The sequence below is a fragment of the Protomyctophum bolini genome (genome assembly GCF_963924005.1).
Source record: "Protomyctophum bolini genome assembly, chromosome: 4".
Lineage (NCBI taxonomy): Eukaryota > Metazoa > Chordata > Actinopteri > Myctophiformes > Myctophidae > Protomyctophum > Protomyctophum bolini.
The window spans coordinates 13,254,764-13,278,077 of record NC_137865.1 but is presented as its reverse complement, the minus strand read 5'-3'; the positions used below and the strand labels follow the sequence as shown (position 1 = coordinate 13,278,077).

The 23,314-nt window shown below is 41.1% G+C and overlaps 1 long non-coding RNA gene across 1 annotated transcript in view; it reads right to left on the bottom strand.

Annotated features, from left to right (window-relative positions):
* Nucleotides 1–17,159, bottom strand: part of LOC308313726 — an 81,075-nt gene extending 63,916 nt beyond the window's left edge. The window contains exon 1 of the long non-coding RNA XR_013963912.1: nucleotides 16,996–17,159. This is a non-coding gene — a long non-coding RNA (uncharacterized lncRNA). The remainder of the gene's footprint in view (nucleotides 1–16,995) is intronic.
* Between the last annotated feature and the right edge of the window lie 6,155 nt (nucleotides 17,160–23,314).

Here is a 23,314-nt window from a genome sequence, read left to right as displayed (position 1 = left end):
CACAATATTAGCAACAGGTGATACTGCCAATGCGATCATACGTCACAGTGTGAGAGGGTTCCCCTGTGAGTGTGCGTGTGTGTGTGTGTGTGTGTGTGTATGTGTGTGTGTGTGAGAGAGAGAGAGAGAGAGAGAGTAAAAGAGTACATACATGTTTGAGTGCACGTGAGTGTCAGACTAAAAACAGCATCCATTTGAGTCAGAGAGGTAATGTGAGATGAACCCCACCCCTCCCCCTTCCTTTCCCAGCTGGACTGACATGAAATCCGGATGAGTAGACAAATATAATTTGGGCGCCAATGACATTATTCTTGTAAAAGCAGCAGCCCTGGGTGGGTGAGTCAGCCTAGGTCAGCCGAGGGGAACCTTTGTTTACAACGTGGTGCAGCAGCTATTCATGCTGGGATTTGAAATCATGTGACCATCCAGAGTGTGATGTCACTATAATGGGGGCATAATGAGTGTAGGGATATAAGTGTAGTTTCAAAGAATCTAGTAAGAGCATTTCCTTTTTAGACTTTTTGGTGGCTTTTTATGCCTTTAAAGACCTAGTGAAATGAGAAATACGTTTTTCACATTTTTAGACCATATCCGTTAAATGTTAAACATTAAATCCCATTAACTATAAAGAGAATTTAATGTTTGTTTTACATCATCATTACATCATCCTCATCTCGTTGTGAGATGATAAGAGCGCCCCTCACTTCACACGGGTGTGATTTTTATATCAAAAGTCCATACAAATCTAATTTAAATGACTTCCTTTGAACGAAAACGTGACGCATGATGACGTGTCGAGTCCAGCATGAGTCAAAATGAACTTTATGTCATTGACCCGTTTTATTCCCTGTCCAAACCAGGGGGGCAGTCAGACAGATATTTTGTGAAGCCACTAAGGAAATGAAAGTTCATATAATGGCCTGTTGTGGCGCTCTCATTGGGCTCAAAAAAACCCATAGCCCCATAGAAGTCCATGTATTTGGGCCCAACTTCACCTAGACTGTATTACCTTAATAAACATGGTCATGAATACTTTTTGCTTCCAGTCACTAGTTTAAAGTCTCATTTCTAATGTCATAATATTCTTTTTGGAAAATAATTGTCCCATTTATTAGAAAAATTACCATAAAGTCGCGCATGTTCTGAGGGGCGTGGTTACCGTTACAGTCTATGAACGGGATCCCCCACCCACTCGAGTCAAAATAAAAACCAACGAAGAAGAAGGGGGAAGTCCCGCCTCGTTGTCTGGGCCAGCCAATGGGCCAGCTGGCCTGAACTGGGCCAAAACGGATCTAGAAAGATGGCGACTTCCATTGCAAGGACTGACAGGCTTCATTTTACGTTCACGTTAGACCCGCGGGACGCTTTGTCCATATTTTTTACAGTCTATGGTCCAAACACAGCTGCTTCTGATCACAGAACTACTTTTTAATCTCATTCAAGATCACATCCAGATTCCAGACAGTATTACTCGTTTTAAACTTAATCGGCACACTAAAATGTATCTGAAAACATTATAGGTTAGAAATAAGCCACAAGCTTTTCTGCCAATATCTCTGTGACTTTGTAAACAAACAAAGTGCACGGCGTGCACGCATGTAGCGGATCTACGTCCCATACCCTGGAGGGACGTGACGTTCTACTCATTGGTTAAAAACACAGCTTTCCTTTTCAGAGTGAAACTACTAAATAAAATACCTGTATTATTCATTTCACTACATCTTTAATTATAAGACAGACTGACAGCAATGGTCATCGGGATTGGGATCAAACACGCAACACGCAGCTGGATATTCCAATTATTATAATAACTGATATCCGTGCATTTTCCATTGTTATTATTTGCTTCAAAACAGAAACCACGCAGCCGTTAAGCATCAAGACTCATTGTAAATTGTTGTACCGTACATCAACAACTGTGACTATGCTGTTGCACCTTAAATAAATGTAGGCCTACTGTAGTGCACTGACTGAACTTCCTTCAGTGTGCATGCAGGGCAAAGTGATGTATACAAGTCTGTTCCCTGCCAGCCAGTGACAAACCATCAGTTCTGTACATACAGTGCCTGCACGCAATGTGCCCACGATGAACACGCACCAGTGACACTTCAGTCATGCCATCATTTCACCCAGCTGGATTTAACTCTAGTCTACATGGACCGAGTGCTCCCTGACGACAAAGTCAAACTCTCAAAGTCAAACGTTAACTCTCCAGACAAATCAGTTAGTGCGATTTATATTGGCCATTATGGGAGATTAGATTATGTACAGAATAACTTATTTTGTGAGATGCTCCTTTAACGCATTTTGGGAGGGAACCCCTTTTGGTGTTAGCATTATGTTATGCCATAGCTATTGAAAAATAGCAGATCTACAAGCTCATAGCTTGTAGGTCTGCTACTTTTGAAAAATCGAAGAACGACTGACATAGAAACATAGCTTTTTCTGAAAACTGTCAGGATGTAGAAGACATCTTTAGAATCTGATCTCAGGTCAAAATGGGTTAATAACAGACACCTTTTTTTACCCAGTTTGTCCATGAACAACTCCCATCAGAATATGCATGTGCGTCATGTACATACAGTATGTACATACGTGCGTCATGTACGTGCGTGAGTCATGTACTGTACATACTGTACGTGTGTCCTGCTTGTATGTGGCATTGAGGCATGTCAGTGCCCAGGCCAGCTAATCTCCCAGTAGACAGCCAGTGGTTCAGGTTGACAACAGCAGATACAGCCAACAACACAGTGCAAGTATGTCTCAGACATGTACAGAGGTATTTATAACAGACAGACAGGGATAGGCCAGAGCTACCAAGCTGTTTTACATAGTTTTACACATTCACTCTGGAGGTGACGGACTAGATAGTAAGTAAGGTTAAACAAATCATACAAAAATGCCAATATAATAGTCCATAAAATGTTACAAAATGTTACTCAACCATGAATTTATTTAGCGGTAACTAGGGTTGTCCCGATCGGATCGGGCGATCGGAAATCGGCTCCGATCACATGATTTTCAAAAGATCGGAATCTCTGCAGTCCTGTCGGGTGACTCTGAGTGATTCACAGACATTCGTCCAAGTATATTTTTCATAACTGTTAATTGGTAAAACGGTAAAGGAGTAACGGTTACCAGTTAAGAAAATGCATGTGTCCAAATGGCCATGCCTAATTTAGTTTAATGTGGCACATTACTACATTTTTACCACTTTTGGGACGTTGTGCTTTTAAGTCACGTTGTATTTTTTATGAGGCAGGCTAATGACTATGAACATGATTTTACTGTATGAGCACTTCAACTGTAACTACACACAGACTCATTCAGGAGCGAAAAATAGGTCATATGCTTCAAAATATGCAAGGCCAATGTGTAAATGTCCAATATACTTGGGATGAAATTATATGGTTGCTTATATCTAAATCTATTTTACCATCACTTATAATATTGTTGCTGACTGGAAGAAACCACCTAACTCTATTTTTGTATCAATGCTATTGAACACCTTTTACATTTATGTGTTGGTTAAAAAAATTAATTGAACCAATGGCCAAAAGCGATTCTGCGAAAACCTCCTAACTCCATTGGATCCTCAAACCATCTGCCAAACCAGCTAACTCCACCCCGTTTATCTATTTTTTTCATAAATCAGTGCTGTTTCGGTCTGTGTGTTGGTGAAAACAAATATTGAACCAAAGAAAAGTATTAAAAGGCTCTTGGACAACGGATTGATCCAGAATTCCATGACAATACTATGCAGTAGACTACAATATACAAAGATATATATACTTTAGTTATAGTCTATATCTTCCATGTGTCCAATGCACGACTGGTCACTGCAATAGTTTACACATCAGAAATAGTGCATCTTATTCATAGCTGAGGAAATGAACCAACATTGATAATCAATTCTACACACAAATCACTCTTCTTTTTCAGACAATGCACATGCAATGTGCAATGTGTTGACATAATGTAAGAATTTTATTTAGAAGAGTTTTATTATTGCCATCTTCTGCCTGGTGCACAAACGCATGCATGTATACACATAAACCACAAGCTGCGAAAACTAAAGGCCTAAAGACGTTTACTTTGTATATTTAACATGACACTGGAGACCGGATTGATCCAGAGATTCATATTTCCCACCAACTACTACTGTGTCCTTTAAAAGCCGGCTGTCTCTTCTTCCTGCCGCGGGAGGCTGGCAGGCCGAGATCAGCTTTCACTGAGACGGAAGTATTAAGGAAATGAGATCCAAAAATCTGATAAAGACTCCCGCTGAAAGGACATGCGCCATTCAGTCTCACACAGCAGCATCACACGGTCTAAAATGACCCTGTGACAGATATGTCCACAAAAGAAACCAAAAGATACAAAGTAAACTAAACAGAAACAAGAGAGAGACAGAGAGATGGTATTATGGTAACACGGATAAAAAATAAATCCAGAAATGGTTCCAGTGGGAAGCGGGGAGGGCTAATACATAGGACAGCACAATTTACCAGCAGTAGATGAAGACTACTTATTAACCTCAAGGTCCGCAATCTTGTTTTGGATGCTGAATCAGTTTCAAAATCAAAGTGAAACAAACACAGAAATCAGACTATCAGTATGGCCAGCATGAAGCATGGAGCATTACTGCACAAATACCTGATAATTTATTGATCATGTATCAGCACTAGTACAACAACCATTAGTTGTAAATGGAAGTGGTCACAATGCAGCACTCTGTTTCATGAGCTGAAATAAGGACATGCATATGCACAACATGCAGTGTTGCAGTGCCTTTACAGTCATTAAGGGAAGTACAGGGATACATTATTGTCCGTCCATATAAAACATTGATATACATGGAGGTTGCTTCATTAATCAGCACCATTACAAAGCCATAACCTACGTTAATATGCAACTAGATGGACGTTAACGAGGTCATAAGCTCGGGAAATAGGCTATTACAGCATGGTGTATAATTTCAAAGTTCTTACAAGATCAATACTGCTTATCAAGACAGCGATGATGTATTACTGCCAAAGGGAAATGTTTAATTCATTATTACTGATAAAAGAAGATAGTGGTATGAACAATAATCAAGCAAACCAGCGTTGAACTAAATAACAATCGACATTTGGAAGTCGAACATATCCTTTCTTTTTTTTCCCAGCATAAAACATACATGTTGTACATAGGCACAAAGGAGCCTGTCAGGAGAGAACTAAAGGATAGATTAATAAGGGCATATATGCTGTTTAACTATACTAACTTAATAGTTTGTTTAACATCGGTCAAGCAATGATACCATCCTCACAGGTTTACATGTGTAAAGTGGCTGAAATTTGTTTTTTACCCCCACTGGCTCTAAAGTGCATTTGTGTGTTCACACACACACTTTCAGACATATACAATTAAGCACATACACAAGTAACACATTGCCACACACACACACACACACACACACACACACACACACACACACACACACCCACACACTAGTGATGAATGGTGCGCACACGGCTATAACCTTATCGTCTGCCAAGCTCTGCCGTCTCACTCCACACAAATTGAAATTACTTTTTAGACAACTACTGCTACTGTAGGAAAGGCCCACATCCGTCCATTAGCAGTTAATGGACTCATTCATTCATTATGCATTCATCATAATGCTATGGTGACGTTATTCATGTATACATGAATTGAGATGCTATACTGCTCTGTTCAATTAAACTGACATCCATTCATTTAGGGAAATCATTTACAGAAAAATAAATTGTTCTTGTTCTACTCTTAACTGTTGTAATGTACAATGATTTTTTTATCCAAAAATGTGTTTATTATTAATATAAAAAAGTGTTTTTCAAAAGTCGGCATGCTGGTGACGCTATAAAAGGCCGTTCTGGAGTGCCGGGGATTAGCTGGTGACAGACGCACACACACGCGGATGGACGGACACACACACACACACACACACACACACACACACACACACACACACACACGGACGGAGTGAAAAACATACTCTCTCCCCGAGTCCCCATGCCTTCGGCCTGGTGGAGACAATAAGGTCAGAACTACGGTGTCATACCAGTTTTCCTCCGAAAATTTACCGGAAAAGGCATACATACAGCGGGGGGGAAGACATGCGACAAAGGCCGTCGGGATCGGGAGTCGAACCCGCGGCACGCTGTCAGGCTCGGTAACATGCCATTGGTCCGACCTCCCGTTTGTCCGACCTCCCATTGGTCATTACTATCCCTATCTCTAACCCTAACCTAAACCTAAACAAAGCAAACCTAAACCTAACCGCAAGCACGGGAGCAGTGCATGTTCGGACTAACGGGACTTCGGATCTATGGGCAGTTCCCGTCTGGCTCGGCAGCATAGGTGCCCAGATGCTTGAGCTAACCGTCCGGGCCCTATAAAATCAATCTGAACTAGAAAAAGTGCCCCTCGGAGCACAGGTCTCCACCAGGGCAGGTCAGGTTGTGGCCTCCTGGTGGCGCTATAATAGGCCAATGTGAAAAGGGTGATATTTCTTCTTACGCCTTGGATGGCAATTGGACGATTTGAGGCATTTTGTTCCAAAAATCTTTTTGCAAAAATCCACCAGTTTTCCACCATACGGACAGACGGACGAATGGACACAGGCACACACACACACACACACACACACACACACAGACGGAGTGCATACCATACTCTCTCCCCATTCCTTCGGCCTGGTGGAGACAATAAAGATGACACAGTTGCACTTAACTCCTGGTAGAGGGGTAAAATATTGCCTTTTTAAAGTCACAAGTTGTGTCCTCCCGACAGCTGCAGTAGGCACTCTGAATGAGCTGCCACTCCCTGAACCTGTCTGACCTTCATTTATCCAGGGAAAGTTGACTGAACGCCAGGCCTGGAATCTCATTTTAGGGGCAAGGCCACTTGGCCTTTGGTGTTGTAAATTGTTTGAGGTCACAAAGGCCACATGCCAGGGCATCAATAAGGTCATATTTCAGTGAAATAAAGTACAAATTATCGCATAGTTTTATTGCCGAAGTCAAAACTTCAGCCCATCAGTCACTGGACTTGTTTGAACATAGGGACGCGGAGCTGCAGTGCAGGCTATGTTTTGGATATAAAGTATATCAGGTTGGAGTAAATGCTTCCCTCTTCTCCATCAGAAACCTTGAACATAGTGGGAGGAAGGTCTGACCCCTGTGGCAGCACAGAGCACACCATGTCAACTTTCAGTCTAACCCACTTCCTGTCTATCTCAGCCATGCAGCAGCTGTCTGTGTGCCTGTGGTGAGAAGAGGCTCAAAGTACACTCCTTAGAGTTAGACCCCTGCAGTGGGTGAGCAATGTCACCGTAGCATTGTTTATTTTAATGTCTAAATACTTACAAATGTATCAAACCGTTTTACACCAGCTCAGTCAACCATTCATGTTCACTGAAGTCACATCTTTGTGACACCGGCACATCACCATCAGCCTGATTAAGTCTCCTGATTGGCTGGCGCCAATGGTTCAAAACAGGCTCGAAATCACACCTAGCAGTGCTGCCAGCGTTTCACTTAAGAATTCAGAATCATTGGTGTCTGAAAGTAAACACATTGACAGGAGAAAGGAGGAGATGGCGCCAGACCGCAGCCAGGGCATATGTTTTGAGGGACATAAGGCCAGACAGACGGTACAGGATGAACTTGCTGAAAATTTTAAAACACAGACACCCTGATTCACACATCACATCTAACAATCCAGTACAACCACAGTACTCTATGGCGCTTCCCAGTACAATCACAGTCCTCTATGGCGCTGCCCAGTATAATAGCGAGTGGAAGGAACACGTTATTCCAATCAGTTCCTTTCCCCTCCATCAGGTGCCCCGGCAGGCCAGGGGGAGGTCGTTTTCTACTCAAATTAAAAGAGTTTGAGAACCACTGCACATACAGTGGTCGACTCAACAACATTGACTTCTAGCCCAAAACATTATTAATCTTTAGAGTTCATCTGACCTTCTCAGGAGGTAGGATATTGTTACCGCAGCAACCAACACAAGACCCCGGAGACCTGATAACCAGACAGGAAGCGTTGTGGCGGTTGCCATAGAGACAGTGTGACATTTAGAGCCAGACCAGTGATGTAAAGTGACTGCTTCCTTCAGTTTGATCAGGACAGAGCTAGACATTGTGAGTGTGACCAGCATCACACATAAATAGTACTCCTCCTGACGTCACATTCCAGCACCATGTCCCAAAACACTGATTCTCTCGACCTGTGGTCCAGAGCTCACAGGTGGGCTTGAAAGCTTATCAAATAGGTATCGCTCAACCACTTCAACACTACATTTACAGAAACTGAAGTGATTGAACACCATAGGTCGGTTCTCAAACGTTTGCATTTGGCCACGGACCACCCGTCTTTGGTGCCAGGGTAAACCCCACAGATTTGTTTTGTGCAAATGTATTCAGATTCAGAATGACCCAGAATCCCACTTTGAGAACCACCACAATAGAATAATGGAGCAGCAGCCATAGAAGTTAAAGTGTGTGTGTCCCCTGACATTGACACAGCCCTCATCAAATAGCATCTGCATTCATTACGAGCCTGCAGGCGTACACAGACTCCCTCAGAACTAGGGTGTGTATGTGTGTGTGTGTGTGGGTGTGTCTGTGTGTGTGTGTGTGTGTGTGTGCACACACACACTGGAGAATGAGATCTCATTTGTGATGAACCTGCTGTATACCTCTGATCAAAGCTCATACATATTAGCTTCTCTTTGGAGAGGCGGAGATGCGTGTCCTTGATGCGAGGGCCTACGTCTCTGAGCACACAGCCATGATGTTTATACTCACCTCTAACTACCACAAAGTATGCGTTAACATGCAAAACAATACAACGATAACCCATATTGTTGCACAATGCATATATACTGTACACAACGTGTATACATTGCGCATTATCCTATAAGCTATTCCACCTCCCTAATCCCCATTGCTGTTATAGTAATACATTTTCTTATCTCATTCATTAAATAAGCTTCAGAGTTATTATTGTTATTATGGCGTACCGTATTGCAGACACCACACTTCTATTTCACTGCTATCACTTGTATAGAGTAGTGACCAGTAAATCTTCATTCTTGACACAGTAACAAATAGATAACAGAAAACTATGTATGGTATAAAAAACTGAGTCTCTCTCTCTCTCTCTCTCTCTCTCTCTCTCTCATTAGCAGGCAACAGTGCAACACTGTCTCTCTCTCCGTTTCTGGCACAACAGCGCCCCTACTGGTACTCATAGGAACTGGCTCATTAACGTCACATAGGTGAACACGGACATTGCTGTTCCTTGGAGTGGTTGCACCACTGAAAAATATTTAACTTTTGGTGTTGAATATATTTGAATAGCAAAAAGTTTTGAAAAATACTACTGATCTAGAAGGCATTTGTAGAACCGACCTCCAAACTCGATGGGCTAAATATGTTTTAGAATATGCCTGATGAGTGTGTCAGAGAGTGATAGAGAGTGAATGAATGTGTGAGAAGAAATGTCTGGTTGTAGGCGTGCATGTGTCCATGTGTGTGTGTTGTTGACCTCACTGTCACACCTGCTCCACAACTCCAGCCCTGGCCTGACCCCTAGGCATCAAGGAGGAGAGGCAAAGTTCATGGTGTCAAATGACATAGCCATCATAAATCTTGTTTCAATCACACACATGCACAAGAAACATATTGTGCAACACACACACACACACACACACACACACACACCCTTTGCAAAGTAGACTGCAGTCAGATTTGAAAGTGATGATCAATTAATCATTGCGCCCCAAAGTTCTGATTTGTAACGGCCCTCCATCCTAAACAGATAGTCATCACACACACACACACACACACACACACACACACACACCCCCCGAGGGCAGGTCAAACTCTCAGCCATCAATCAGTCTGGCACGCTCTAGTCTAGCACTTCCATAATCTTTCATTCACCATCTGAATACAGGGACAACCTAAAAGCAACAAATGTCTAAATATATTTTTCACTAAATTGGAATTTAGTGAATTTGCGCGGCTGCAATGTTCATGCCAGTCCTACACATGGTAGTCTGATGCCGGTAGGTCGCATGATAGGATACCTTAACAAATGTAACGCATGGCATTCACTAAGCATTTTCATTTGTATTTTAGTTTAGAAAAACAATGAGGCAGAGCCGCAGACAAATCTAAGAGACTACATGCATCACAAATCACACAAAAATCATGCTTTATAGTATTTTTATATTATATTTATATTTTATAAAGACAGGTCAAGACAAGTCTTGTGGGGAGATGATGTGCAACACAGTTCTTTGAGGTGGGATTCTAACACAGAACCTTTGTGGTCAGTGTGTTAACCCATAAAAACCGGGAAAGCATCCATGCCATTTTATTTGATCAACATACGTTTTTCAGAACATTTATAAAGAATTTCGTTCCTGTCGGGCAGAAACCTCTTATCTCCATATTCTAAACTATACTTTTTTCATAAATTAACTCCTGAGTCCCTACTTGATCACACTACAGCAGTGTCACACTACACAAAAGCATCAAAAGTAGAAGATAACGTTCGAAACGCGTCATGAAGTGACACGTTTGGAGCTTAATCTGCTAAACTACTTTTGCCGTTTAAGAAAAGTCAGTTTTGGACATACTAGACCTCAGGTCTTGAGCCAGCAGAATACTAGATGACCGTTTCTCCAATTTCCAGCCAAATTAAACTAGACCCACCAAAAATGCAAAAAACGGAGAGCTAATGACGCCATGTATGATCGATATATTAGCAGACAAATATGTCCCCTCACTGCACTCTACCCCTCCCCTGTGTTTGACTGTATATACACAGTGCCTACACTGTATTGACATAATTTGTCAATGAGTTTTACTTCTATAATACTTTGATATTACTCCTACAGATTATGTCCAAACATCACGCAAATCTGTACACAGTATCCCTATAGTCATGTGATCAGCGCGGATCAGTCAGATTTGGAATGGTGAATTCCGATTCCGAACATTTCTGGCCCAGTATAACCTACCTGACCTGGCGGAGACATTTTTTCCCTGTCTGTTTATCATTTATTCTCTGACTTTAGTAGTAGCTTCCAGTTCTATGAAAGACAGCTGCAACTACACTCACGCAATGGTAGCTAGCCCCCACCCCCCACAGGGCTGGGAAATATATTGATATTGTATCCTTATTTGATTTTGATTATCGCAATATACCATAAAGGTGTGGTCTTTTCCTGATTTTAATCACTTCAGCCCACTTTCATACTTTCAAAAGGTTCCAAAATAGCCGATCTACAAGCTCATCGCGACACGTTGAGAGCTTGTAGATACACTACTTTCACTAGTTTTGAAACTGGCTGAAATTGTGTTTTTAAATAATCACATTAAAGCACTGAAATGTGTCGTACTTTACACATCCTACCTGGGTTGTGTTTTTTTCCATTATTCTGAATTACCATAGACTTCTTATATCACGTAAGAAACAAATGATATCTTATGTTATTGCTGCCAAAGCGTGTCTTGAGTGTACAGGGTTTGATGAGGTCGGATCAACACATGGGGGCCTTAATTTTCGGGCCTGTTGAGAACACTAGTTTTGGCCGGCTGCCGGGCGCGGCTGCACAAATATCTTTGGGGCAGGCCTCTCTAGAGTTTAAATGGACAGGTATCAGTCAAAAGGGAGACATCGAAGAGGCTATCTGACATTTATCCATATACTAATATTGATGACATCAGGGATCTCCATATATGGGCTTAATTGCGACAGCAGGTCGCATTTACTATGATCCCTGATTTACTATCATCCCTGATGATGTCATAGTGATGTCATGAGACCTGGGCACAATATATGGGGGCTTTCCCCATGTATGGGGATTTTGAGTGACAGAAAACGTACAATTCCATAGTTAACTGCGACATTCAGTCCCAATTATCATCACAGATCGCCCAGCCCTAGCTCCCACCACCCAGAGAGGTCAGTCGTGGCCTGGCATGGATCGATTGATCCTAGAGAGAAGTAAGGAAGTCAAGCTGTCGTGTTCTATCAAACACTGATAGCAGCAGTGAGATCAATATTGTGCTAGTTTGTGATCTGTAAACAGAAAGGTGAAAAGCCAATTAAACAGCTAGTAGTCTATTTGATATGGCTGTGAGTAGAGTGGATCAATAACAGGAATTGTTGGACTGATAATAAAAGGAAATGAATAATGGCAATAAAATTGATCCGTATGCAACATTATTATAGGGTTATTTAAACCGTACGTACTTGAAAGTGAAACTGCATATACAGTAGCAGACACTTAACGTTGTCACCTTGTGAACATGTAGATCTGCTATTTTCACTGAACATTTGCCTCGTTATATGGACGCTACTGTTCATGGGGTCAATGGGACAAAGTACAACAGAACACAGAATATTTTTGGTGGATTAACAGGATCAGTGGTCATATGGAAGAAAAGATCATCTCTGCTTCATTCTTGGACAATGGACACACGAATAAACCAAACCAAACATACCATTACTGGAATGGATACAAAGAAACTCAACAGAGAGATTACAACAAAGTCTTCCATTTGTCACCAAAGAATTCCAGGTATGTTTTCTGTCTCTCTCTCTCTCTCTCTCTCTCTCTCTCTCAACACCAGGAAACAATCCAGCAAATATTTGTCCCACATACTTTGGTGGCAGCAATGAAAAAAAGGCCCTTATCAGAATCCCAAATCTCAAACTTCAAGGCCTCTTCTCAGCTATTTTTAAAGAGGCCCATTTCAACCCATTTCTGTCACAGAAATACAGTGGTACTCATTTTCCTAGATACAGTATATCACTGAATTCTGGAGGTCACAATATGTTCAGTTTCAAATTTGCATCTTAAAATAACATTACTAGGAAGACATTTTCCAAGTACAAGCCTGACTCTTGTAAGTGACTCATTAAATATTACATTAGTCCTCCAAGACGGTTCATGGTTTTGAGGTTAAGGCCAAGATTATGTACAGAATACACAAAATGTGTTTTTGTTAGCTGAAATGCTCCTGAAAGCGTAGCAGAAATAACAATACTGATGGAGCCGTTTTGTTGACAGTGTCAGCTGTATGAGTGGTAATGATAGCACGGCCTGGCGGCATGTAAAAACAAGCAGCCACAGTCCTAATCCTATAACACACAAAAAGAGAGACTCCAACCTCAATGTAAACATGACAATACAGGATGTCATTCACCAAGAACTTGGTGGTCTCACTCGAGTAGGGTTCATCAACTCCGGTCCATATAAAGCTAGAGTAGACCATCAGTACGGCTCTTTTCCAACCTACCAGGACATTTAGTACTGCAGGTTTTATATCCGACCAGGACACACTAGTACTGTTGGTTTTCCTATCCTTAAAGGACCACTTCACCACTTTTCAACTTCTCTTCCTATAATTGGTCCTAACTAATGTTCATGATAAAATACCACAATTTTTTCCTACTCAGTCTGTGTCTCATAGGAAGGCTGTGGGGCAGTTCAGAAACCCGTCCACCAGTGACATCATCGATGGTGAATCCAAGCTAATAGAAACGGCAGGATTTCTTTTCCTGAAAAGTTGCAATGCAAAAGTTGAAGCCATCGTTCTCACGATAATAAAAATCTAAATATATTTTAAAACAAATATTGTTTAAAAATAAATCTGCCCAATGATGATGTCACTGGTGGACGGGTGTCCGAACTGCCCAAAGCCCTCCTATGAGACACAGACTGAGAAGGAAAAAATGGTGGTGTTTTATCATGAACATTAGTGAGGACCAATTATATGAAGAGATGTTGAAAAGTGGTGAAGTGGTCCTTTAACCAGGACAGCTGGTTTTCTATCCTACCGGTAGTGCTGCTGTTTTTCTATCCTAGTACCAGCCATAGAGTAATAAAAGGATAGAGACCCCCCCCCCACCCCAGGTGTGACAGTACAGTACAGTAGAGGGACCCCCTGGGGACCCCCACATGGTAACTGTCATTTCTCGACCGTTTCGGACACAGGGTGGCTTTTCGGAACCGGCCCACCACCCTGGGCGCGTTCCTGTGGGTCTGGAAGTTCCAGGGATCGCCACACGGAATTGCACCATTCAGTTCACAATAGACAATAAACAGTATGTACAGATGGGTGAATATAAATCAAACTGTTCACATATCACGTGTGGAGTGCCGCAGGGCTCAATACTAGGACCGAAATTATTCATATTATATATTAATGATATATGTAAGACATCCAGTATCATGAAATTTGTTATCTTTGCCGATGACACCAATATATTTCGCTCTGGAAAGGACATTCAGCAACTGCTGGAGGTGGTAAAAATTGAATTGGACAAATTAAAGGTATGGTTTGATCTAAATAAATTATCACTTAATCTGAAAAAAACTAAATATATGGTCTTTGGCAAACAAAAAACACTGATGAACACAAATATTGAGGTAAAATTGATAATATCATACTAGAAAGAGTTTTTGATAATCTGTTTTTAGGAGTAATAATAGACCACAAGTTCTCTTGGAAACCCCACATTAATTATATCCGGTCTAAATTAGCGATAAATATTGGTGTCATGGGTAAAACAAGAAATGTCCTTGAATCTAAATCACTATACACTCTCCATTGCACCCTTATAACACCATATCTCACCTACTGTGTGGAAGTGTGGGGTAACACATACAAAAGCAACCTTCAGCCAATATATTTACTGCAGAAAAAAGCAATAAGAATAGTCAATAAAGTAAATTACTATGAACACACAAATTCACTGTTTCTAAATTCACATACATTAAAGTTTTTTGATTTAGTTGATTTTAAAACAGCACAATTATTATTTAAAGCAAGACATAATCTGCTTCCTGGAAATATCCAAAAAAGGTTTAGGGATAGAGATTGGAGGTATGAGCTGAGAGGGGAACTAAACTTCCAACAAATAAGTGTTGGAACAACCTTAAAGAGCATGTGTGTTTCTGTTCATGGAGTTAAGCTGTGGAACAGCTTGTCTGAGCCCATAAAGCAAAGCAACAACCTAAAACAATTTAAAAAGAGGCTCAAACAGGAATTATTGCATAGATATAACCTGGAATGAGTGGGGAGCTGAGCTATGTTTATGCCATGTAGTGTTGGACTAAAGTATAACATTGTAGCTTTGTCTGTTTTTGTCTTTTTTTCCCTCGTTGTTTTGTTTTTTTGTTTGTTTAATTTTCTATTCTTCTTCTATAAATGGCATCTGTTTGTTTTGTTTATATGTTGATTGTTATGCATATCTTCAACAGTATTTTGGAATATGTTGAGATAAGGATAGGCACTAATAAGCTTTAAGCTTCTGCCTATGCCTTTTCGATCACCTAAAAAAAGAAAAAGTAAACTGTTTTTGTGTAATGTCTCCCTCTCTGAAAGATCGAAATAAACTATTCATTCATTCAGTTCACACGGGTGTGATTTTAAAATTGCATACAGTGTCAGTGAGTAACATCTCCATCTGGTTACCTAACCTGCAGGACAAGCATAGAAAGGTTGTCCAAAGTGATGTTTTTACTTTAAAGAATGAATTAATTAGATGATTATTCACCACCCTCATTATCTCTCCATTGCTTCCAATTTAACATTGACCTTGTGCTTTATTAAGGCAGGGTAAGGCCAAGCTGAATGAAAGTCAAGAAGATGTTTTCAGTCAATAAAGAAAAGGAAACATGACACATGCCATGACTTTTATCCAGTCTACTGCATCACCTAGTGTTCCAAAGAATTTTACACTTGGTATTGTAGTATTGACACAGGGGGGTTGTCAATTGTCCACTAGGTTGGCATCATGTGATTCTAGTACAACACAGATTCAGTAACCTTTTGCCAACTCACTATAATAAGTATGACTCTTTTTACAATCTGAATCACCGCTAGGCCACTTTTCAGTGTGACTGAGATTTCTTACAATGACTGTGGTTTTGGCTGGTTCTGTTCTGCAGTGAAAAGAACCCCAAATGCAGCCAAATACGACTTACGAAGTTACGACGTATTATCGTATACACAACAGCACATAGCAGAATCCAGCATACAAATACAATACACTAGAGTCTAGACAACATCCATGATTCAAGCCATACATACAACTTTTATACACTAGACAGCACAACAGCATCCATAATGCCTACGGTATATGGCTCAACATTTAGCTTATCTTTGAACACGAGGAGAACTGCATGGCACTTGAGCAGTCCTTATGTGGGTACTGTTGACTAGAGAGCATGGCAGCGACACTGCGAGCTTGGCGTTTTCATTCCCTTTCCAGTTCAATGTGTAGGTCGTCATACCGATACCAACAACAGAGGCAACACATGGTGAAAACATACATTATCACTTGATGTGTACTGTACATGTTGATGTTGCGTGTTAAAACAGCCCTTTTAGTCAAGGGCCAGGATTGCCAAAATGACGTTGTTGTTGTTAAACTAACATTTTATCTCAAACTACAAAACCAACAATGACATCGAACATACATTATCGATATCTTTGATTACATTCCCGTTAGTTTATGGGGCGGAAATCAGCGTCACGTTAATACGTTTTATGCAGCAGCCAACATAGTATAGGAAGGAACTTAAGGAAGCCCCTTAGCCCCCCGACGCAACATTATATGGAGCACTCGGTGAAGACCAAAGCAAACTTCCCAAACACCTTCAACAAACTGCCGCGTGTTTACTGGAGCGGGTGCTCATGGCTCAGGCAGTGTTTTTGCAGTGAACCAACGGGGAGAGACATTGCATTGGAGACGGAGTGAGTGAACCATTCCAACAACCATGCCATGCCTTGTGTTGTTGGAACTACAAGCCTGGAACTTCGCAGCAACAGTCAAACTGTGGCGACGGGATGTGAGGCAGTTTCAGTTTGGAAAGGAGAGACTAGAGAGAGACAGAGAGGGAAACAACGTTTTGAACTTTTCAACACATACCTTCAGATCCAAATACTGGCCACAAAGATCCGCGGTCCTCCTACAGACAGTTCGGCGGTCATAATCCGCGTGTCGTGCTTTGGGGAATAAAGTGAGAATAATAATAATCCGCGTGGATTTCTTTCAACGGCAGTGTCGCTTCAGAGTGACTTGTGAGCAGAGCTGCCCACTCTCTGAGTCTGGCTCTCTCTCTCGAAGTCGAACGGATTTTTCGTACACTCCTCCTCCTCCCTCTCTCCTATTTCTTCTGCGAGTCTGCGTGGCTTCAACACAGCCGCAATTTTTCCACAAACCTCTTGACGACGCGCGGGGGCGCGCACGGACACGAAAGAAAGGGACAGAAAACTGAATGAAAGCTGTCATGAAATGAAATCATAGTATCATACGCAAAAGAATGTCCCCAAACTGAACGATGTAGATTAGAAAGAATGGATCCTCTCACTTCTGCTAAACAGTCACGCGCACACGGACACACTCAAACCCCCACAAATCAATAAAATAGACGAGGAAAAATAACTAGGCTGTATAAAAACAGCTGAGCGGAGTTGAGTTGAGGATTAATAAACGTGTGATAAAACACTTTTTTGTGCTGGGAATAGACTCAGTAAGACGCACTGACGCAGTAAGAAAAAAAAAGCAAGAACAAGGTTTCACAATTAACTACTTAACACACCACCCACCCACCACTCAAATGCAAATAAAAATCACATTTTGTAATTAACACTATTAAAAAATCAGAACACACTGCAAATAACAGACATAATGACATATTTATTTTACAAAGTAGAAGAACACAACACAAACATCAAAAAGTCAGTTTTATTGCGCATTTTCTTTGTTGGGTACCGGTATGTTAGGTAAAGCACTGTAGTCTGTCCGGCAGCCCGGGGTGTGGAGTGGGAATTTTGGTAGGCCTATAGTATTTTTAATTGGCCTAAAATATTGTCTATACATTCATGAATCCACTATTCCACTTGTTGACCGGCTGTCGGTATTGAGCAATTTGTTTTATTGGAGTTTATATTTGACCATACCATTAACACCCTATATAAGGCAAAAATGTCATGTCAAACTTGGGGGTTTTCATGATTGCACAAAAACCACTCCTTTGTCTGGCTGTCGCCCGCTGTTAAAACGCACTGTGAGGGCGAGAAGCAAAGGGCGAGATTGCGTGCACAATCCGCCTGGGTGTAGGCAGACTGCTGCCTAATTATTTATATTGTACATTATTTCATAAATGTTTAGTTAGTTAACTAACTAACTAACTAACTAACTAACTAATTTCATAGATGCACTATAGTTCATGCTACAAGTATGCATATTTTCTGTTCTGACTTTACTGTGAGATTACATATTAGATTGCATATCCAGCTCTCTGACTCTGAGGAAGGAATTCCCCTCCTCTCTCTTTCACTGTGCAAAATTGGGTCCAGTGGGAAGAGGAGAAAGAGTAGGGAGGAGAGCAGTTGACATGTCTGAATGACTCAAGTCATTTTAACACATTCCTGGCATTGTTTCCGGCTCGGCCCGGTCCTGGCACCAGTTCCAAGGTGGAGGTTTTTCCAGAGTTCAGACAGAGGGGGTTGGTGGAAGGGATGACGGATCAAGGACAAACTCAATGGAGTGACTCGCTTTTCCCCATTTTCTCGCCTATGAGACTCTCTCACACTTCTCCAGCTGAATAAATAAGACAGTTGGAGTGTGTATGCACGTGCGTGTGCTATCCCTCCCAGCTTTACCTGTAGCATTAAGTGGGAGTCTAGTGTTTCCTGCGGTTTTTGTTTTTTATGTAGCCATAATGAGCATTGAGCATATAGTCATTTAAATGTCTTGTCACTCCACCCTCCATCATCATCTGTCTTCACATTATACACTGAAAAGTGAAAACTTGAAAATGAGTTGAAACCATTGGAAAATACATACAGTAGTAGGGTATTTGTTTTGATTCAAGATTATCAAGTGGGATGTTCTGGCTTCAGAACATCCCACTCCACTGACACATGCCTCCTCTATTTGAGCGACCACATCAAACATGAGGTGGATGCTGGCAAATACTGCGGCATGGTCATCCAAAAGGCTTTTGACACCGTGAACCACTCCATACTGGTTAACAAGCTAAAAGCAGACTTCCGCTTCCGCCCAGATGGAGTAGTCGCATGATTAAGTGCTCCGTCTAAGTTTTATCATTTATTCAAGTTTGATTTGACCAAAACTGCCACTTTTATGTCAAACTACACGTGCAACTAGTTAAAGTACAAATAAGTATATGGAACTGAGGTCAACTAAATCGCAGCTTCCTAAAACTACAACCGAGACAAACCCTCCCGGCGCAATGGACCCCGACAAGCAACCTCTCTCCCTCGCCATGCTGAGAGCGGAGCTGCAATCGTCTCGGGAGGCAGGGCTCCGTGAGATAAAAACTGAAATAGCAACCATACGGCAAGAAATCAAAAACGATATCACAGCACTCCGTGAAGAGGCAAAAGCAGAATATGCCTCCATTCGCTCGGAAATAGCACAAGACCTCACCTCGCTGTCTTCCAAGCACACAGAGTTAGCTTCGGAGCAGTCAGACATGGGGAGATCTCTGAGTGATACTATGGACCGTGTTGCTGTACTGGAACATTCACTGGGCTCGATGGCAAAGGAGAACAAAGTCTTACAGGAGAAATGTTTAGATTTAGAATGCAGAAGCCGTAGACAGAACCTAATTTTATTCAACATAGCTGAAAATTCTGAAGCAGGTGACCCGGTTGGGTTCGCAGCCAACTTCTTCCCTACGGTGCTCGGTGCTGAGAACTTCCAGAACCCCATCGTTGTTGACCGCTGTCACAGACTAGGGGCAAAGTCAAATGATAAGAAGGACAGACCTCGCATCATGATACTACGTCTACACTATTTCTCTGACAAGGAAAAGATCCTGCAGCTGTCCAGAAGACAAGGCAGCCTACGCTACAACGGCTCTCCAGTGTTTATTCATCCAGACGTGCCCCAAGTGATTACAAAACTTCGCGCAACGTATGGCCCGATTAAGACCAAGTTGCGCGAAGCTAAACGCCGTCTCCCGGGCCTAGATTACAGTCTATATCACCCGGCCAGATTCACAATAACATTGGACGGGATCCGGTACTCTCTCAACTCTCCTGAAGCGGCTGAAGAATTCTATCAAAAGAAAATAGCATCCGCGGCAGCACCGACTGTTACAGCCGATGGGGAGCCTGCAGAAGACTAGCTGGCCGGGACATACACCCTGAACAATGATCACAGACTTGCTTTCTCCCCGTGGACATTACTCGGTCTGCACACCCTCCACTATCATTACTACATGGATACAACGATGACAAATTCACGCTCAACTTTAAAAAGAAGGTAATGTTTGTGTGAAAAGGATCTGGCGAAAGCTACTACTAAGACTAACTTTATCCCTTTAATGCTTGGAATGCACATAAACACCGTAATAATTCTACTTTGTTTATCTATTGAATTTATTTTTTATTTTATTTTTTTATGGTTATTGTATTTGATCATTCGTATTATCAGTCTAAAAGACGGGGTTATAGTTTACATTACTAGTGTCAGTATATAGCAGCTTTGCTAATGATGCTATTATGGAGTCACCATGGAGGCCGCCATTTCTGTTTTATTTATTTTTGTCCACTGTAGCACTGCGTTCGCGACCTGCGGTGCATTTGTTATCTTGTTTAGTACAAGTGCTAGCATCCTTGCTATTGCTGTTGTTGTCATGTAGCCTCCATGGAGGCCGCCATTTTGTGTACTATGACGCTAGCAACCTACGGTGCGCCTCGAGGGACAAAAAGGACGTCGTTTGTAATGTAGTGAGGGAGGGGAGGGAGAGACGTTAAGTTACGAACGTAACTATGGTTATATGAGTGAGATTCGCCTCCACTTCTGCCGTTTTGGATATGAGGAGGTTGCCTTGAGTTCTTTACATTCCTCTTTAGATCCATTTTATTGCCAACATTATGGTTTTAAAAGATATCATTTGCTAAAAAATACTTTTGAGCAAACAAAAGTGGGAAAAGTTGTTACTTTATAATTAGGATGAGGGATTTTTCATTTTTTCATTTATTTTCTTGTGAAAGTATGTGTTCATGCGTATGTGTGTATGCATATATATATACAAATTGGTTTGTTTTTCCTTGGTTTTTGTGAACTAAGTTGCACTGACTGTGGTTTGTGTCTGTCTGTTTGAATGTGGATTGTGTGTTTTTTGTGTCTGTCTTTGTTTGTATACCCCTCTTTATTTGAACGTTAAATTGTATTTATATATTAATACATGTATATAAGTGCAGGGATATGTTTATGCGGGGATGTGTGTGTGTGTGTGTGTGTGTGTGTGTGTGTGTGTGTGTGTGTGTGTGTGTATGTGAGTGAGAGTAATGATCATCTGGTTGTTTTGGTTCAAAATAAGATTGTATCTTTTCATTTTATTTAATACATAACAATGGACGGTTAGCTAAGGTCTTCCCATTGTAGTTTTTTTTTTGTTTCTCTATTTTCACTATAGCTGCTTGTGTCTTAGACATAGAAAGCTGGTTAGCTTAGGCTTTTTCTTCTGTGACTGCTATTTGAGAGCAGGCATGGAGGGTTTTGGGGTTTCTCCCGTTTGTTGTTTTAATGTGTTTTTGTGTTTCTCTGTTTTTGTTTTTGTTCTCTTGCACTTCTATTCCGAATTCAGATTGATGTCGGCATTTACACTCAGTCCTTTTTTTATATTAATTCCTGATTTATACAATGGCTAATTCTATTCCAAATTCTAATATTGTAAGAGGGGAAAGCTTGGTTCAATACACTACTTGGAACTGTAGAGGTCTGAATGGAGCGGTGAAACGTGGCAATGTATTGGCTCATTTAAAGAAGCTGGGGACAGAAATTGCTTTTTTACAGGAGACTCACTTACGGAATCAGGATCATAACCGCCTACGAAGAAATTGGGTAGGCCAAATATTTCACTCCCATTTCAATTTCAAATCCAGGGGCACAGCAATACTTATAAACAAGAACATTCCTTTTATACTAAATAAAACTATCCAAGACCTACACGGCAGATATATTATAGTTACTGGAAAGCTTTATAATTGTCCTATTGTTCTGGCTAATATCTACGCCCCTAATCATGACGATGAACGATTCATATCTTCTTTTTTGGCTACTTTGCCTGACCTTGACACTCACCAATTGATCTTAGGTGGAGATCTGAATTTTATTCTTCATCCTACGCTTGATAGATCTTCACATAGACCCTATACTCTGACTAAATCAGCTAAAATAGTGAATACATTCATGGACACATTTAAATTATCAGATCCATGGAGATTCTTAAATCCAGCTCAACGTAAATATTCGTTTTTTTCTTCTGTACATCACACTTTCACAAGATTAGATTACTTCCTTATAGATTCAAAACTTCTTCCCTCAATAAGACACTGTGAGTATGAAGCAATTGTAATATCCGATCATAGTCCCCTAGTCCTCAAACTAGCATTTCAGAACAGACATATGGCCAGGACTTGGAGATTTGATAACACACTAATAACTAGGCAAGGGTGTGTGGATGATATTAAAACCCAAATACAGTTCTATCTCTCTACAAACGACACACCCGATGTATCAAGAAGTACACTATGGGAAGCACTTAAAGCGTATATACGGGGGCAGCTTATTTCACGACAGGCTTTAATCTCCCGTCTACGTAAGGAACAAGGCAAAGCTCTGACTGATCGATTACTTGAAGTAGACCTACAGTATGCAGAATCTCCTTCTCCTGAATTATACAGAGAAAGGGTCTCGACTCAAGCCGAATTCAATCTCCTATCCACAAATGAGACAACTAATTTGATGACACGGTCACGCCATAGGTTTTATGAACATGGGGATAAGGCGGGCAAAATACTTGCACTTCAAATTAGGGAATCAGCTGCTTCTAGATTAATTACAGAGATCCATACAAACACTGGTCAAACTACTATTAATCAGCAGGAAATTAATGATGTATTTAAACGCTTTTATTCAGATTTGTATACTTCGGAATCACTAGGAGATTCTAATTTGATTGATACTTTTTCAGAAAATTTAAACATACCTTCCATTAGTCAACAACATAAGGTTCAACTTGAAAGAGCTATTACTTTAGATGAAATACATCAGGCAATCTCACAAATGCAGTGCTCAAAAGCCCCAGGACCCGATGGCTATACCTCTGAATTTTACAAGACATTTACTGAACTCATATCTCCCCTTTTACTTAAAGTGTTTAATGAATCTCTCAACGCCGGCCACCTCCCACCAACTTTCTACC